The sequence below is a fragment of the Arachis hypogaea genome, chromosome 12 (genome assembly GCF_003086295.3).
Source record: "Arachis hypogaea cultivar Tifrunner chromosome 12, arahy.Tifrunner.gnm2.J5K5, whole genome shotgun sequence".
Classification (NCBI taxonomy): domain Eukaryota; kingdom Viridiplantae; phylum Streptophyta; class Magnoliopsida; order Fabales; family Fabaceae; genus Arachis; species Arachis hypogaea.
Window position 1 is genome coordinate 32,524,674 of NC_092047.1, and position 16,213 is coordinate 32,540,886.

The 16,213-nt window shown below is 39.4% G+C and overlaps 1 non-coding gene across 1 annotated transcript; it reads right to left on the bottom strand.

Annotated features, from left to right (window-relative positions):
• Positions 1-8,033: 8,033 nt before the first annotated feature.
• Positions 8,034-8,141, bottom strand: LOC112731736 (small nucleolar RNA R71). Its single transcript, XR_003167500.1, has one exon. It is a non-coding gene; the product is annotated as a small nucleolar RNA R71 (small nucleolar RNA).
• Between the last annotated feature and the right edge of the window lie 8,072 nt (positions 8,142-16,213).

Below are 16,213 nucleotides of genomic sequence, written 5' to 3' on the forward strand. Positions count from 1 at the left end.
TTTGGTCTTGGTTAAGAAATCAGTAACTCAGGAATTATTCAACTCAATAGCATAATTGATAATTGTTATCCTTGCTAATTGAATTGATCGTCAATAATCCCAATCTTTTCTTAGGAAATAAATAGGATTCGAAGATCAAACTAATTAATCCCTTGACTTTCCTTTACTTTAGTAAAGGTTGACTAAGTGGAATTAAGATTCAACTTTCATTATTATTGATAAGGATAACTAAGTCTGGACTTCCAATTTCTAATACCTTGCCAAGAGTTTATTTTATTATTATTATTTATTTTCTTATCATTCAACATACTGCTTCCTTACTTTCAAAACCCCCAATTTACAAGACTCATAACCAATAATAAGAACACCTCCCTGCAATTCCTTGAGAAGACGACCCGAGGTTTAAATACTCGGTTATCAATTTTAAAGGGGTTTGTTACTTGTGACAACCAAAACGTTTGTACGAAGGGACTTCTGTTGGTTTAGAGACTATATCTACAATGTGAATATTTTTATGAAATTCTTTACTGGCAAAAATCCTAACGTCAGTCGCTGAAGATGATAAGCTTTTGAGCTCCAACCTCCTTAGGCAGCTTCAAACCAGCTAGTAGTGCCTCATATTCAGCCTGGTTGTTTGAAGCAGGGAACTCGAATTTGAGGGAGAGTTCGATTTGGGTTCCCTGATCGCTTTCTATTATCACGCCCGCGCCACTTCTGGTTTTGTTTGAAGAGCCATCTACGTAGAGATTCCATTCTATGGGAGTTTCCGGAGTGTCAGTGTGCTCAGCAATGAAGTCTGTCAAATATTGGGACTTGATGGCCGTTCGAGTTTCGTATTGAAGATCGAACTTAGATAGCTCGACTGCCCATTGTAGAATTCTTCCTGCTAAGTCTGTCTTCTGGAGAATGCCTTTGATGGGCTGATTAGTCTGGACCTTGATGGTGTGAGCTTGAAAGTAGGGGCGAACTCGTCGGAAAGTTAGTATGAGGGCGTAGGCGAACTTCTCTATCTTTTGATAGTTCAATTCTGCCCCCCTTGTAGAGCTTTGCTGACGAAGTAGATGGGTTGTTGCCCATTCCCGTCTTCTCTGACTAGAGTTGAGGCTATTGCCTGATTTCCTACTGCGAGGTATAATACAAGTGGGTCTCCTTCCCACGGTCGAGTTAGAATAGGTGGTTGTCCCAGGAACCGTTTGAAATCCTGGAAAGCCTGCTCGCACTCCGTTGTCTATTCGAACCTCTTTTCATTCTTTAAAGTGGCGTAGAAGGGGAGAGATCTTATGGCCGATCCGGCTAGAAATCTGGACAAGGCTGACAGTCTTCCGTTGAGTTGTTGTACCTCTTTGACGCAGGTCGGAATTTTCATGTCGAGTATTGCCCGACATTTATCCGGGTTTGCCTCAATTCCTCTTTGTGTGAGCATGAAGCCCAAGAACTTGCCAGCTTCTACTGCAAAGGTGCATTTTGCTGGATTGAGTTGCATACCGTGCTTTCTTATGGTGTCGAACACTTTGGTGAGGTCGGATAGTAGCGATTCTTCACTCTGTGTTTTTACCAACATGTCGTCTATATATACCTCCATTAGTTTCCCGATATGGTCTACGAAGACTTTGTTCATTAATCTTTGGTAAGTAGCTCCTGCGTTTTTGAGTTCGAATGGCATGACGACATAACAATAGTTTGCTTTTAGAGTTAGGAATGAGGTTTTCTCCTGATCTGGTGGATACATTGGGATTTGATTGTATCCTGAATAAGCATCCATGAACGAGAGGTACTTGTATCCGGAGGAGGCATCCACTAGGGGGAAAGAGGGGGAATCATTCATTCACACTTAGACACAATTTTTAGCTAGTTTTTTGGTTTTTTGTTCTTCTAGAGAGAGAAACCCTTGTTCCTCTCTAGATCTAGTTTGATTTGATCTTCCCTTGTTGAATTATGAATTGGATCTTGTTAATTACTAGTTTTGATTGTCTAATTTGAATTCCTTAGCGTAATTTTGTTTAGATCCTGTGTTAGTTTTATGTTTTCTTGTCAATTGTCATTTTATACCCATTTCATGAATCTTGTGAATTTTGGATTGTTAATGTTACATTGATGATTTTCATGGTTAATTGTGTTGTTTGAGTGATTGTATGTTGATAATTGTTAGTGGGTACTTGTTAGTTTCAATTTAATTGCACTTTGAATATGTCTTTTATTAATGCTTACCATGTGTTTGATGAAATGTTTCATTTGATTATCGAGTAGTTCTTTTTACTCTTGGCTTAGGCTAAGGGAATTGGGTAAACTTGAGTTATTGGATCTAATGGATTTGATGATTTAGGAACCCTTAGTGGTCAATTTGATAGCCATTGACACTAGCCTTCTACTAAGTCAATTAGTAGCTAGGTTGGACCTTATGGGTTGATGTTGACTAAACCATTTAACATACTTCAAGTATAGAAGTAGACTTAATGAGTTTGGTTCCTCATAATTGTCAAGATATGGTTATTAGACAAGGATAGTGACCCCAATTCCCATGTCTAGCCAAGAGTTGCTTTATTATTCATATTTGAAAACCCCAAAATCCTAATTGTCTTATCTTAGTCATAGTTATTTGTTTAGTTTTAGAGTAGACTTATGTTGGATGTTATCTTATTAGTTTGGAATTGCTCACATCTTGCTTTAGTTATTTGAATTAGTTTCTTGCACCTCAAGATTACTTACTTGTTAGGATTCTTAGTTTAATTTCTTGCTCATGATTTGCAACCCCGGAATTCTAACCAATGTTGAAGCACATGTTTGCCCATTCCTTGTGAGATGACCCGAGGTTTGAATACTTTGGTTATTTTTATTGGGGTTGAATTTGTGACAACCAATTCCTTCTAAATTTGATTTGAGGATTGACTATCGGTTTGGACTATACTAACAACGGGATTATTCTGTGGAATTTTGAATCGGTGTAAATCCTTGCTCATCAAAATTTTTGGCGCCCTTGCCGAGGAATGGTTGTAACATATGCCTTGATATTGGTTATATGAATATGTGAATATTGTAGATAGTTTACTTTCTTTCAATACTTAGCTATAGTTTAGATTTCTTCTTGTATGTGTGCTATGACTTCCAAGTTTGATGACTCGGTCTCAATCAAATTCTAGCTTAGCCGAGTTTGACCCTGAGATTGAAAGAACCTTGCCACACACTCAGCAAGCTAGACGGCGGTTGGACTATATGGCTAGTACTTCGGCCTCTCTTGAAGAACATACCGAATCACTAGACGGTACCGAGAGTGACTTAGAGTCCGCTACTTCTTATTCTTCTGTTGGCACTACTAATACATCTTTGCATCCTACAGGTGAACCATACATGGCGGAGCCACGACGGATCACTTTGCATGATCAATGAGCTCCGGATATCATACTTTAACCTTTGCAAGCAAGGTATCCCAACCTTGATCCAAACTTTGAGTTGAAGAGTAGCTTGATACATCTACTTCCTAAGTATCATGGGTTGCCGGGTCAAGACCCCATCCGATATCTAAGAGACTTTCAAGTTGCTTGTTCTACGGCTCGAAGGCATGGAGCCGATGAGTTGGCTATTATGGTTTTTGCTTTTCCTTTCTCTCTTGAAGGGCAAGCAAAGACATGGTTTTATGCGCTACTGGATGAGATTGTGACCAATTGGGATTGCTTGAGGAGAGAGTTTCTAGATAAGTTCTTCCCACCGGAGAAGACCGATTACGTCTGGAAGGAGATCTCGGGTATAATGCAAAGGGACCAAGAGAGTTTATATGAGTATTGGACTCGGTTCAAGAGGATATTGGAATCTTGTCCACACCATGGATTGAACACTCACTTGCTCATTAGTTACTTCACCGGAGGTCTTTGTGTGGAAGATAGAAGATTGCTCACTGCTTCTAGTGGTGGTTCCCTTTCAAAAAACAAGATGGATGGAGAAGCTTGGAAATTGATAAATGATGTTGCCGAGGCTATGATGAGCGGATAATTTGTACGCTTTTTGGCATTGTTTTTAGTATGTTTTTAGTAGGATCTAGTTACTTTTAGGGATGTTTTCACTAGTTTTTATGTTAAATTCACATTTCTGGACTTTACTATGAGTTTGTGTATTTTTCTGTGATTTCAGGTATTTTCTGGCTGAAATTGAGGGACTTGAGCAAAAATCAGATTCAGAGGTTGAAGAAGGACTGCTGATGCTGTTGGATTCTGACCTCTCTACACTCAAAGTGGATTTTCTGGAGCTACAGAACTCAAAATGGCGCGCTTCTAATTGCGTTGGAACATAGACATCCAGGGCTTTCCAGCAATATATAATAGTCCATACTTTGGTCGAGTTTAGATGACGTAAAAGGGCGTTGAACGCCAGTTCTACGCTGCTGTCTGGAGTTAAACGCCAGAAACAAGTCACAAACCAGAGTTGAACGCCAGAAATACGTTACACCCTGGCGTTCAACTCCAGAAAGAGCCTCTGCACGTGTAACATTCAAGCTCAGCCCAAGCACACACCAATTGGGCCCCAGAAGTGGATTTATGCATCAATTACTTACTTCTGTAAACCCTAGTAGCTAGTTTATTATAAATAGAACTTTTTACTATTGTATTAGACATCCTGAGTTTTATCTTTGGACGCCTGGTTCTTAGATCAGGGGGGCTGGCCATTCGGCCATGCCTGGACCTTTCACTTATGTATTTTCAAACGGTAGAGTTTCTGCACTCCATAGATTAAGGTGTGGAGCTCTGCTGTTCCTCAAAGATTAATGCAAAGTACTACTGTTTTTCTATTTAATTCATCTTATTTCGCTTCTAAGATATTCATTCGCACTTCAACCTGAATGTGGTGAACGTGACAATCATCATCATTCCCCATGAACGCGTGCCTGACAACCACTTCCGTTCTACATTAGATTGAATGAGTATCTCTTAGATCTCTTAATCAGAATCTTCGTGGTGTAAGCTAGATTGATGGCGGCATTCAAGAGAATCCGAAAAGTCTAAACCTTGTCTGTGGTATTCCGAGTAGGATTCAATGATTGAATGACTGTGACGAGCTTCAAACTCGCGAGTGCTGGGCATAGTGACAGACGAAAAAGGAGGGTGAATCCTATTCCAGCATGATCGGAAACCTCAGATGATTAGCCGTGCCGTGACAGGGCATCTTGGACCATTTTCACAAGAGGAGGGGATGTAGCCACTGACAACGGTGATGCCCTTGCAAAAAGCCATCCATGGAAAGGAGTAAGACTGATTGGATGAAGACAGCAGGAAAGCAGAAGTTCAGAGGAACAAACGCATCTCTACACACTTATCTGAAATTCTCACCAATGAATTACATAAGTGTTTCTATCCTTATTTTCTGTTTAATTAGTATTATTTTCGAAAACTCCATAATCAATTATTATCCGCCTGACTGAGATTTACAAGGTGACCATAGCTTGCTTCATACCAACAATCTCTGTGGGATCGACCCTTACTCACGTAAGGTTTATTACTTGGACGACCCAGTGCACTTGCTGGTTAGTTGTATCGAAGTTGTGACAAATCATGAATTGAGATTAGAGCACCAAGAGATCACAATTTCGTGCACCAAGTTTTTGGCGCCGTTGCGGGGGATTGTTCGAGTTTGGACAACTGACGGTTCATCTTGTTGCTCAGATTGGGTAACTTTCTTTTCGTTTTCTTTTCAAAAAGTTTTCAAAAATTTTTCAAAAATATCTTTCAAAAATTTCTCCTTTGTTTTCGAAAAAAATTTTAAAATAAAAATGTTTTCAAAAATCTATTTTTCTTCAGAATTTTTAAGAATGAATTCTAGTGTTTCATGAAGCATGTTGAAACCTGGCTGGCTGTAAAGCCATGTCTAAATTCTTTTGGACAAAGGTTTCACTTATACTCAAGAAAAGAGCTTCTTTGTCTTTCTTAGCAAATTAGCTGATGGATGTAATTTACATGCTAAAGCTTGGCTGGCTATTAAGCCATGTCTGACCCTTTGATTGGAGCTTTAGACTGAAGAGCATAAGATTCCTGGAATTCATATTAAAAATTTTGGAATCCTTATTTTTCTTTTTCAAAAATGATTTTCGAAAAAAATTTAAAAGAAAATACAAAAAAAAATCATAAAATCATAAAAATCAAAAATATTTTTTGTGTTTCTTGTTTGAGTCTTGATTCATGTTATAAGTTTGGTGTCAATTGCATGTTCATCTTGCATTTTTCGAAAAAATTCATGCATTCATAGTGTTCTTCATGATCTTCAAGTTGTTCTTGGTAAGTCTTCTTGTTTGATCTTGATGATTTTTTGTTTTGTGTTGTATGGTGTTTCTCATATGCATTCTTGAATTCTTAGTGCCTAAGCATTAAAGATTTCTATGTTTGGTGTCTTGCATGTTTTCTTTGCATTAAAAATTTTTCAAAAACATGTTCTTGATGTTCATCTTGACATTCAAAGTGTTCTTGGTGTTCATCTTGACATTCAAAGTGTTCTTACATGCATTCATTGTTTTGATCCATAACTTTCATGCATTGCATCATTTTTCTTGTTTTTCTCTCTCATCATAAAAATTCAAAAATCAAAAAAAATATCTTTCCCTTTTTCTCTCTTAAAATTTCGAAAATTAGATTTGACTTTTTCAAAAAAATTTTAAAATCTAGTTGTTTTTATGAGTCAAATCAAATTTTCAATTTAAAAATCTTATCTTTTTCAAAATCTTTTTCAAAAAAATCAAATCTTTTTCATTTTTCTTAGTTATTTTCGAAAATTATAAAAATATTTTTCAAAAATCTTTTTCTTAATTTTATATCATAATTTTCGAAAATAACATCACCAATTAATGTTTTGATTCAAAAATTTCAAGTTTGTTACTTACTTATTAAGAAAGATTCAAACTTTGAGTTCTAGAATCATATCTTGTGATTTCTTGTGAATCAAGTCATTAATTGTGATTTTAAAAATCAAATCTTTTTCAAAACTAATTTCAATCATATCTTTTCAAAAATATCTTCTTATCTTATCTTTTTCAAAAATTTTATTTTAAAATATCTTTTCTAACTTCTTATTTTCTCATCTTTTCAAAATTGATTTTCAAATTTGTTTCAACTAACTAACTATTTGTTTGTTTCTTATCTTTTTCAAAACCACCTAACTAACTCTCTCTCTCTCTAATTTTCGAAAATATCTTCCTCTTTTTCAAAATTTCTTTTTAATTAAACTAATTATTTTATTTTTTATTTTGAATTTTCGAAAAACTATCAACCTTTTTCAAAAACTATTTTCGAAAATCACTAACTCTTTTTCAAAAATTATTTTCGAAAATCCTCTCCCCCTCTCTCATCTTATTCTATTTATTTATTCATCTACTAACATCTCTTCCTCACATCACTCACCAAATTCGAACCCCCTCTATCTGTGTTCGAATTTTTTTCTTCTTCTTTTTCTACTAACAATAAGGAACCTCTTTACTGTGACATAGAGGATTCCTCTTCTTTTCTTTTTCTCTTCTCTTTCTTATGAGCAGGGAGAGAGAAAAAGGCATTCTTGTTGAAGCTGATCCAGAACCTGAAAGGACTCTGAAGAGAAAACTAAGAGAAGCTAAATTACAACAATTCAGAGACAACCTTATTGAAAATTTTGAACAAGTAAAGGAGATGGCAGCCGAACCCAACAACAATAATGCAGGGAGGATGCTTGGTGACTTTACTGCACCTACTTCCAATTTACATGGAAGAAGCATCTCCATTCCTGCCATTGGAACAAACAACTTTAACCTGAAACCTCAGCTAGTTTCTCTGATGCAGCAGAACTGCAAGTTTCATGGACTTCCATCTGAAGATCCTTTTCAGTTCTTAACTGAATTCTTGCAGATCTGTGATACTGTTAAGACTAATGGAGTAGATCCTGAAGTCTACAGGCTCATGCTTTTCCCTTTTGATGTAAGAGACAGAGCTAGAATATGGTTGGACTCTCAACCCAAAGACAGCCTGAACTCTTGGGATAAGCTGGTCACGGCTTTCTTAGCCAAGTTCTTTCCTCCTCAAAAGCTGAGCAAGCTTAGAGCTGATGTTCAAACCTTCAGACAAAAAGAAGGTGAATCCATCTATGAAGCTTGGGAAAGATACAAACAGCTGACCAAAAAGTGTCCTTCTGACATGCTTTCATAATGGACCATCCTGGATATATTCTATGATGGTTTATCTGAACTATCAAAGATGTCATTGGATACTTCTGCAGGTGGATCCATTCATCTAAAGAAAACGGCGGCAGAAGCTCAAGAACTCATTGACATGGTTGCTAATAACTAGTTCATGTACACTTCTGAGAGGAATCTTGTGAGTAATGGGACGCCTCAAAAGAAGGGAGTTCTTGAAGTTGAAACTCTGAATGCCATATTGGCTCAGAACAAAATATTGACTCAGCAAGTCAATATGATTTCTCAAATTCTGAATGGAATGCAAGCTGCATCCAACAGTACTCAAGAGGCTTCTTATGAAGAAGAAGCTTATGATCCTGAGAACCCTGCAATAGCAGAGGTAAATTACATGGGTGAACCATATGGAAACACCTATAATCCATCATGGAGAAATCATCCAAATCTCTCATGGAAGGATCAAAGGCCTCAACAAGGCTTTAATAATGGTGGAAGAAACAGGTTTAACAATAATAAACCTTTTCCATCATCCACTCAGCAACAGACAGAGAACTCTGAACAAAATACCTCTAATTTAGCAAACTTAGTCTCTGATCTATCTAAGGCCACTGTAAGTTTCATGAATGAAACAAGGTCTTCCATTAGAAATTTGGAAGCACAAGTGGGCCAGCTGAGTAAAAGGATCACTGAAATCCCTCCTAGTACTCTCCCAAGCAATATAGAAGAGAATCCAAAAGGAGAGTGCAAGGCCATTGACATAAGCACTATGGCCGAACCTGTAAGGGAAGGACAGGACGTGGATCCCAAGGAGGAAGACCTCCTGGGACATCCAGTGATCAATAAGGAGCTTCCCTCTAAGGAACCAAAGGACTCTGAGGCTCATCTAGAGACCAGAGAGATTCCATTGAACCTCCTTATGCCATTCATGAGCTCTGATGAGTATTCCTCTTCTGAAGAGAATGAGGATGTTACTGAAGAGCAAGCTGCCAAGTTCCATGGTGCAATCATGAAGCTGAATGCCAAATTATTTGGTATTGAAACTTGGGAAGATGAACCTCCCTTGTTCACCAATGAACTAAGTGATCTGGATCAACTGACATTGCCTCAGAAGAGACAGGATTCTGGAAAGTTCATAATACCTTGTACTATAGGCACCATGATCTTTAAGGCTCTGTGTGACCTTGGTTCAGGGATAAACCTCATGCCCCTCTCTGTAATAGAGAAACTGAGAATCTATGGGGTACAAGCTGCTAAAATCTCATTAGAGATGGCAGACAATTCAAGAAAACAGGCTTATGGACAAGTAGAGGACGTGTTAGTAAAGGTTGAAGGCCTTTACATCCCTGCTGATTTCATAGTCCTGGATACTGGAAAGGAAGAGGATGAATCCATCATCCTAGGAAGACCTTTCCTAGCCACAGCAAGAGCTGTGATTGATGTGGACAGAGGAGAATTGATCCTTCAACTAAATGAGGACAACCTTGTGTTTACAACTCAAGGATCTCTCTCTGCATCCATGAAGAGGAAGCAGAAAAAGCTTCTCTCAAAGCAGAGTCAACCAAAGCCCCCACAGTCAAACTCTAAGTTTGGTGTTGGGAGGCCACAACCAAACTCTAAGTTTGGTGTCAAACCCCCATATCCAAACTCTAAATTTGGTGTTGGGAGGTCTCAACAAAGCTCTGCACATCTGTGAGGCTCCATGAGAGCTCACTGTCAAGCTATTGACATTAAAGAAGCGCTTGTTGGGAGGTAACCCAATGTTTAATTATCTAATTCTATTTTTGTTTTTCATGTTTTATTAGGTTCATGATCATGTGGAGTCACAAAATAAATATAAAAATTGAAAACGGAATCAAAAACAGCAGAAGAAAAATCACACCCTGGAGGAAGACCTTACTGGCGTTTAAACGCCAGTAAGAAGCATGTTTTGGGCGTTCAACGCCAGAACAGAGCATGGTTCTGGCGCTGAACGCCAGAAATGGCAGCATCTGGGCGTTTGAACGCCAGAAATGCACCCTGGAGGAGAGCTGGCGCTGAAAGCCCAGAACAAGCATGGTTCTGGCGTTCAACGCCAGAAATAGGCTACAAATAGGCGTTCAACGCCTAGAACAAGCACCAACCTGGCGCTGAACGCCCAGAGTTGTATGCAAGGGCATTTTACACACCTAATTTGGTGCAAGGTTGTAAATCCTTGAACATCTCAGGATCTGTGGACCCACAAGATCACCTCAGGATCTGTGGACCCCACAGGATCCCCACCTACCTCCACTCACTTCTTCTCACCCCTCTTTCACACAATCCCATAAACACTCTTCCCCAAAACCCTTCACCAATCACCTCAATCTCTCTTCCCCATCACCTCTTCAACACTCACATCCATCCACTCTTCCCCATAAACCTACCTCATAAACTCCACCTACCTTCAAAATTCAAAATCAATTTCCCACCCAAACCCACCCTATATGGCCGAAACTTAACCTCCCTCCCTCCCCTATATAAAGGCTTCCATTCTTCCTCATTTTCACACAACACAACCCTCTCTTCTCTTCTTGGCCGAAACACAACCCCTTCTCCCTCTCCTCCATTTCTTCTTCTTCTTCATCTATTCTTTCTTCTATTGCTCGAGGGCGAGCAAAATTCTAAGTTTGGTGTGGTAAAAGCATAAGCTTTTTGTTTTTCTATTACCATTGATGGCACCTAAGACCGGAGAATCCTCTAGAAAAGGGAAAGGGAAGACAAAAGCTTCCACCTCCGAGTCATGGGAGATGGAAAGGTTCATCTCCAAAGCCCATCAAGACCACTTCTATGATGTTGTGGCCAAGAAGAAGGTGATCCCCGAGGTCCCTTTCAAACTCAAAAGAAATGAGTATCCGGAGATCCGACATGAAATTCAAAGAAGAGGTTGGAAAGTTCTAACAAACCCCATCCAACAAGTCGGCATCCTAATGGTTCAAGAGTTCTATGCTAATGCATGGATCACTAGGAACCATGATCAAAGTAAGAACCCGAACCCAAAGAATTATCTCACCATGGTTCGGGAGAAATACTTAGATTTTAGTCCGGAAAATGTGAGGTTGGCGTTCAACTTGCCAAACATGAAAGAGAACGCACGCCCCTACACAAGGAGAGTCAACTTTGATCAAAGGTTGGACCAAGTCCTCATGGACATATGTGTAGAAGGAAGAGACATAGAAGAGCTCAAGGACATCATTGGTTCCTCAAGAAGGAAATGCCACCATCACTAAGGTGGACTCATTCCTTGTTCTTACATTCTCTGTTTTTCGTTTTCTATGTTAAGTGCTTATCTATGTTTGTGTCTTCATTACATGATCATTAGTAGTTAGTAACTATGTCTTAAAGTTATGAATGTCCTATGAATCCATCACCTCTCTTAAATAAAAACTATTTTAATTCAAAAGAACAAGAAGTACATGAGTTTCGAATTTATCCTTGAACTTAGTTTAATTATATTGATGTGGTGACAATGTTTCTTGTTTTCTGAATGAATGCTTGAACAGTGCATATGTCTTTTGAAGTTGTTGTTTAAGAATGTTAAATATGTTGGCTCTTGAAAGAATGATGACTAGGAGACATATTATTTGATAATCTGAAAAATCATAAAAATGATTCTTGAAGCAAGAAAAAGCAGCAAAGAACAAAGCTTGCAGAAAAAAATAGGCGAAAAAAAAATAGAAAGAAAAAGAAAAAGCAAGCAGAAAAAGCCAAAAGCTCTTAAAACCAAGAGGCAAGAGCAAAAAGCCAATAACCCTTAAAACCAAAATGCAAGGGTAAATAAAAAGGATCCCAAGGCTTTGAGCATCAGTGGATAGGAGGGCCTAAAGGAATAAAATCCTGGCCTAAGCGGCTAAACCAAGCTGTCCCTAACCATGTGCTTGTGGCGTGAAGGTGTCAAGTGAAAACTTGAGACTGAGCGGTTAAAGTCAAGGTCCAAAGCAAAAAAAAGAGTGTGCTTAAGAACCCTGGACACCTCTAATTGGGGACTTTAGCAAAGCTGAGTCACAATCTGAAAAGGTTCACCCAATTATGTGTCTGTGGCATTTGTGTATCCGGTGGTAATACTGGAAAACAAAGTGCTTAGGGCCACGGCCAAGACTCATAAAGAAGCTGTCTTCAAGAATCATCATACTGAACTAGGAGAATCAATAACACTATCTGAACTCTGAGTTCCTATAGATGCCAATCATTCTGAACCTCAATGGATAAAGTGAGATGCCAAAACTATTCAAGAGGCAAAAAGCTACAAGTCCCGCTCATCTGATTGAAGCTATGTTTCATTGATAGTTTGGAATTTATAGTATATTCTCTTATTTTTATCCTATTTGATTTTCAGTTGCTTGGGGACAAGCAACAATTTAAGTTTGGTGTTGTGATGAGCAGATAATTTGTACGCTTTTTGGCATTGTTTTTAGTATGTTTTTAGTAGGATCTAGTTACTTTTAGGGATGTTTTCACTAGTTTTTATGTTAAATTCATATTTCTGGACTTTACTATGAGTTTGTGTGTTTTTCTGTGATTTCAGGTATTTTCTGGCTGAAATTGAGGGACTTGAGCAAAAATCAGATTCAGAGGTTGAAGAAGGACTGCTGATGCTGTTGGATTCTGACCTCCCTGCACTCAAAGTGGCTTTTCTGGAGCTACAGAACTCAAACCGGTGCGCTTCTAATTGCGTTGGAAAGTAGACATCCAGGGCTTTCCAGCAATGTTTAATAGTCCATACTTTGGCCGAGTTTAGATGATGTAAAAGGGCGTTGAACGCCAGTTCTATGCTGCTATCTGGAGTTAAACGCCAGAAACAACTCACACACCAGAGTTGAACGCCAGAAATACGTTACAACCTGGCGTTCAACTCTAGAAAGAGCCTCTGCACGTGTAACATTCAAGCTCAGCCCAAGCACACACCAAGTGGGCCCCGGAAGTAGATTTATGCATCAATTACTTACTTCTGTAAACCCTAGTAACTAGTTTATTAGACATCCTGAGTTTTATCTTTGGACGCCTGGTTCTTAGATCAGGGGGACTGGCCATTCGGCCATGCCTGGACCTTTCACTTATGTATTTTCAAACGGTAGAGTTTCTGCACTCCATAGATTAAGGTATGGAGCTCTGCTGTTCCTCAAAGATTAATGCAAAGTACTACTGTTTTTCTATTCAATTCATCTTATTTCGCTTCTAAGATATTCATTCGCACTTCAACCTGAATGTGGTGAACGTGACAATCATCATCATTCCCCATGAACGCGTGCCTGACAACCACTTCCGTTCTACATTAGATTGAATGAGTATCTCTTAGATCTCTTAATCAGAATCTTCGTGGTGTAAGCTAGATTGATGGCGGCATTCAAGAGAATCCGGAAAGTCTAAACCTTGTCTGTGGTATTCCAAGTAGGATTCAATGATTGAATGACTGTGACGAGCTTCAAACTCGCGAGTGCTGGGCGTAGTGACAGACGCAAAAGGAGGGTGAATCCTATTCCAGCATGATCGGGAACCTCAGATGATTAGCCGTGCCGTGACAGGGCATCTTGGACTATTTTCACAAGAGGAGGGGATGTAGCCACTGACAACGGTGATGCCCTTGCATAAAGCCAGCCATGGAAAGGAGTAAGACTGATTGGATAAAGACAGCAGGAAAGCAGAAGTTCAGAGGAACAAACGCATCTCTACACACTTATCTGAAATTCTCACCAATGAATTACATAAGTGTTTCTATCCTTATTTTCTGTTTAATTAGTATTATTTTCAAAAACTCCATAATCAATTATTATCCGCCTGACTGAGATTTACAAGGTGACCATAGCTTGCTTCATACCAACAATCTCCGTGGGATCGACCCTTACTCACGTAAGGTTTATTACTTGGACGACCCAGTGCACTTGCTGGTTAGTTGTATCAAAGTTGTGACAAATCATGAATTGAGATTAGAGCACCAAGAGATCACAATTTCGTGCACCAGGCTACACAACATGTAAGGGTGAGAAGTAATCCTCTCAAGGGTGTGGTAGAACCATCCCCTTCCAAAGCAAGCTTAACCAAGGCGCTTGGGGATATGACCACTATCCTCACGCAAATACAAAAAGATTAAAAGGAATACTACTCTATCCAAGCCATCCAAGCCCCACTCCCGGTTGCTCAACTTGAAGGCCCTCCTATGATTTGTAGTTTGTGCTCTAGCACCACACATTACACTGACCAATGCCATCAAATTCAAGAGGAGCATGCCCTTGTTGTGACCAATGTGAATTACAACAACCGTCCGCCCTACCCTTCTCAAGGCCAAAACAACTACTCTCATGGTAGTAATCAAAATCAAGGGTGGAGGGATAATGCACAAGGGAGCAATCAAAATCAAAGATGGAACAACTCTTCTTATCATCACAACAATAACCAATCTTCATCCTAATACCACCTTAACAATAACAACCACCAAGCCAACCAAAATCACCACAACTAAAACCAAAGCAACTACACCAAATACCAAGCACCACACCATAGACAACAATCCAACCAAACATCTTTATCTTCAACCAATCAAGTTGATGAGCTTAGAGCCGCTATGGAAAAATGGGACGAGAGCAACAAGGCTCAATTTGATGCCTTGGGCGCTCAATTAGCCAACCTTGCCGACATGCTTTCAAAGATGTCCATGCCCTCCTCCAACAACAACACCAACCAACCCTCAAGCTCTTCTAACCTTCCATCCCAACCCATTCCAAACCCCAAGGGCGGTCTCAACGCTATCACTCTATGGCTGGGGACTACATTGGAGGAGATACCTCATAGGGTCATGGAAGACATTCATGAGGGAGAAGTGGTTGTTGAAGCTCCGCATGAAGAAGAGGAGGTAGACAAAAGGCATGAGGAAGAAGGAGTAAGCCTTAAAGAACCCAAGAGGAAACCTATAGTGGATGAGTCCATTCATATTCCATTCCCTTCCATGGTGAAGAAAGCAAAGAAGACTCCGGAATTTGATTTGAACATGCTTCAAGTGTTCAAGAAGGTTGAGGTAACCAGCAAAATTTTTGAAAGACTTGTGTACACACAAGGATAGGATAGGAGAGTTGGAGACATTATCCTTGGGTAGTTCGATTTCTTCCTTGATGGAGCCTATTCCAAAAAAATATGGTGACTCTGGGCCTTGTTTGGTGTCTTATTATATTGGTGGACGCACTTTTCATGACTGTATGTGTGACCTAGGAGCTTGCATAAGCATCATACCGCTTTCTATCTTTGTGCGGTTGAATTTAGCTCCATTAAAGAAGTCGGTGGTGAAGTTTGCCTTAGCCGATAAAAGTGTGATCACTGTGATGGGAATAGCAGAAGATGTACTTGTGGCAATCAAGGACTTGGTCTTTCCGGTTGACTTTTACATCCTTGAAATGCCTCCAACAGAAAATAGAAGCTCATCCTCCGTTCTACTTGGTAGACCCTTCCTTAAGACCTCTAAATTCAAGTTAGATGCCTTCACCGGCACATATTCCTTTGAGGTTGGAGACAAGACTATCAAGTTCAATTTGGAAGAAGCCATGAAGCATCCTCCCGAAGAGCACTCCGTTCTTCGGTGTGATGTAATCGATGAAGTGGTAGCAGAAGTGTGAAAAGAAGACTACAACAATTTATGCTACCCTATTGTTGAAGAGACGGATGACCAAGAGGATGAACAAGAGAAAGTTGTTGAGAATGAACTCCATGAGCTTGATGAAAAGGAACCTCAGCTTGTGGCAAAGAATGAACTGAAGCCTCTTCCATCTCATTCGAAGTATGCTTTCTTAGAGGACAACCAAAAGTTTCTGGTCATTATTGCTAGTGAGATCTTAGGTTAATCAAGGATTCAGATTTTAAGCTCACTTGACCATATACATCCTTACCTTCACCCTATCCCCATTACAACCCATGAATAAGACCTCATGATACTTGTAAGCATGCATTAAGTAATTGTTGATTGTTAGATGAAAGACAAATCTTGGAAAGCATAATTAGGAGAGGAATTGAGTGACGAACCCTATACACTCGAGCGAATAGAGCGGATACACTTCCGGTGAGGGTTCGATGCTCAACTCC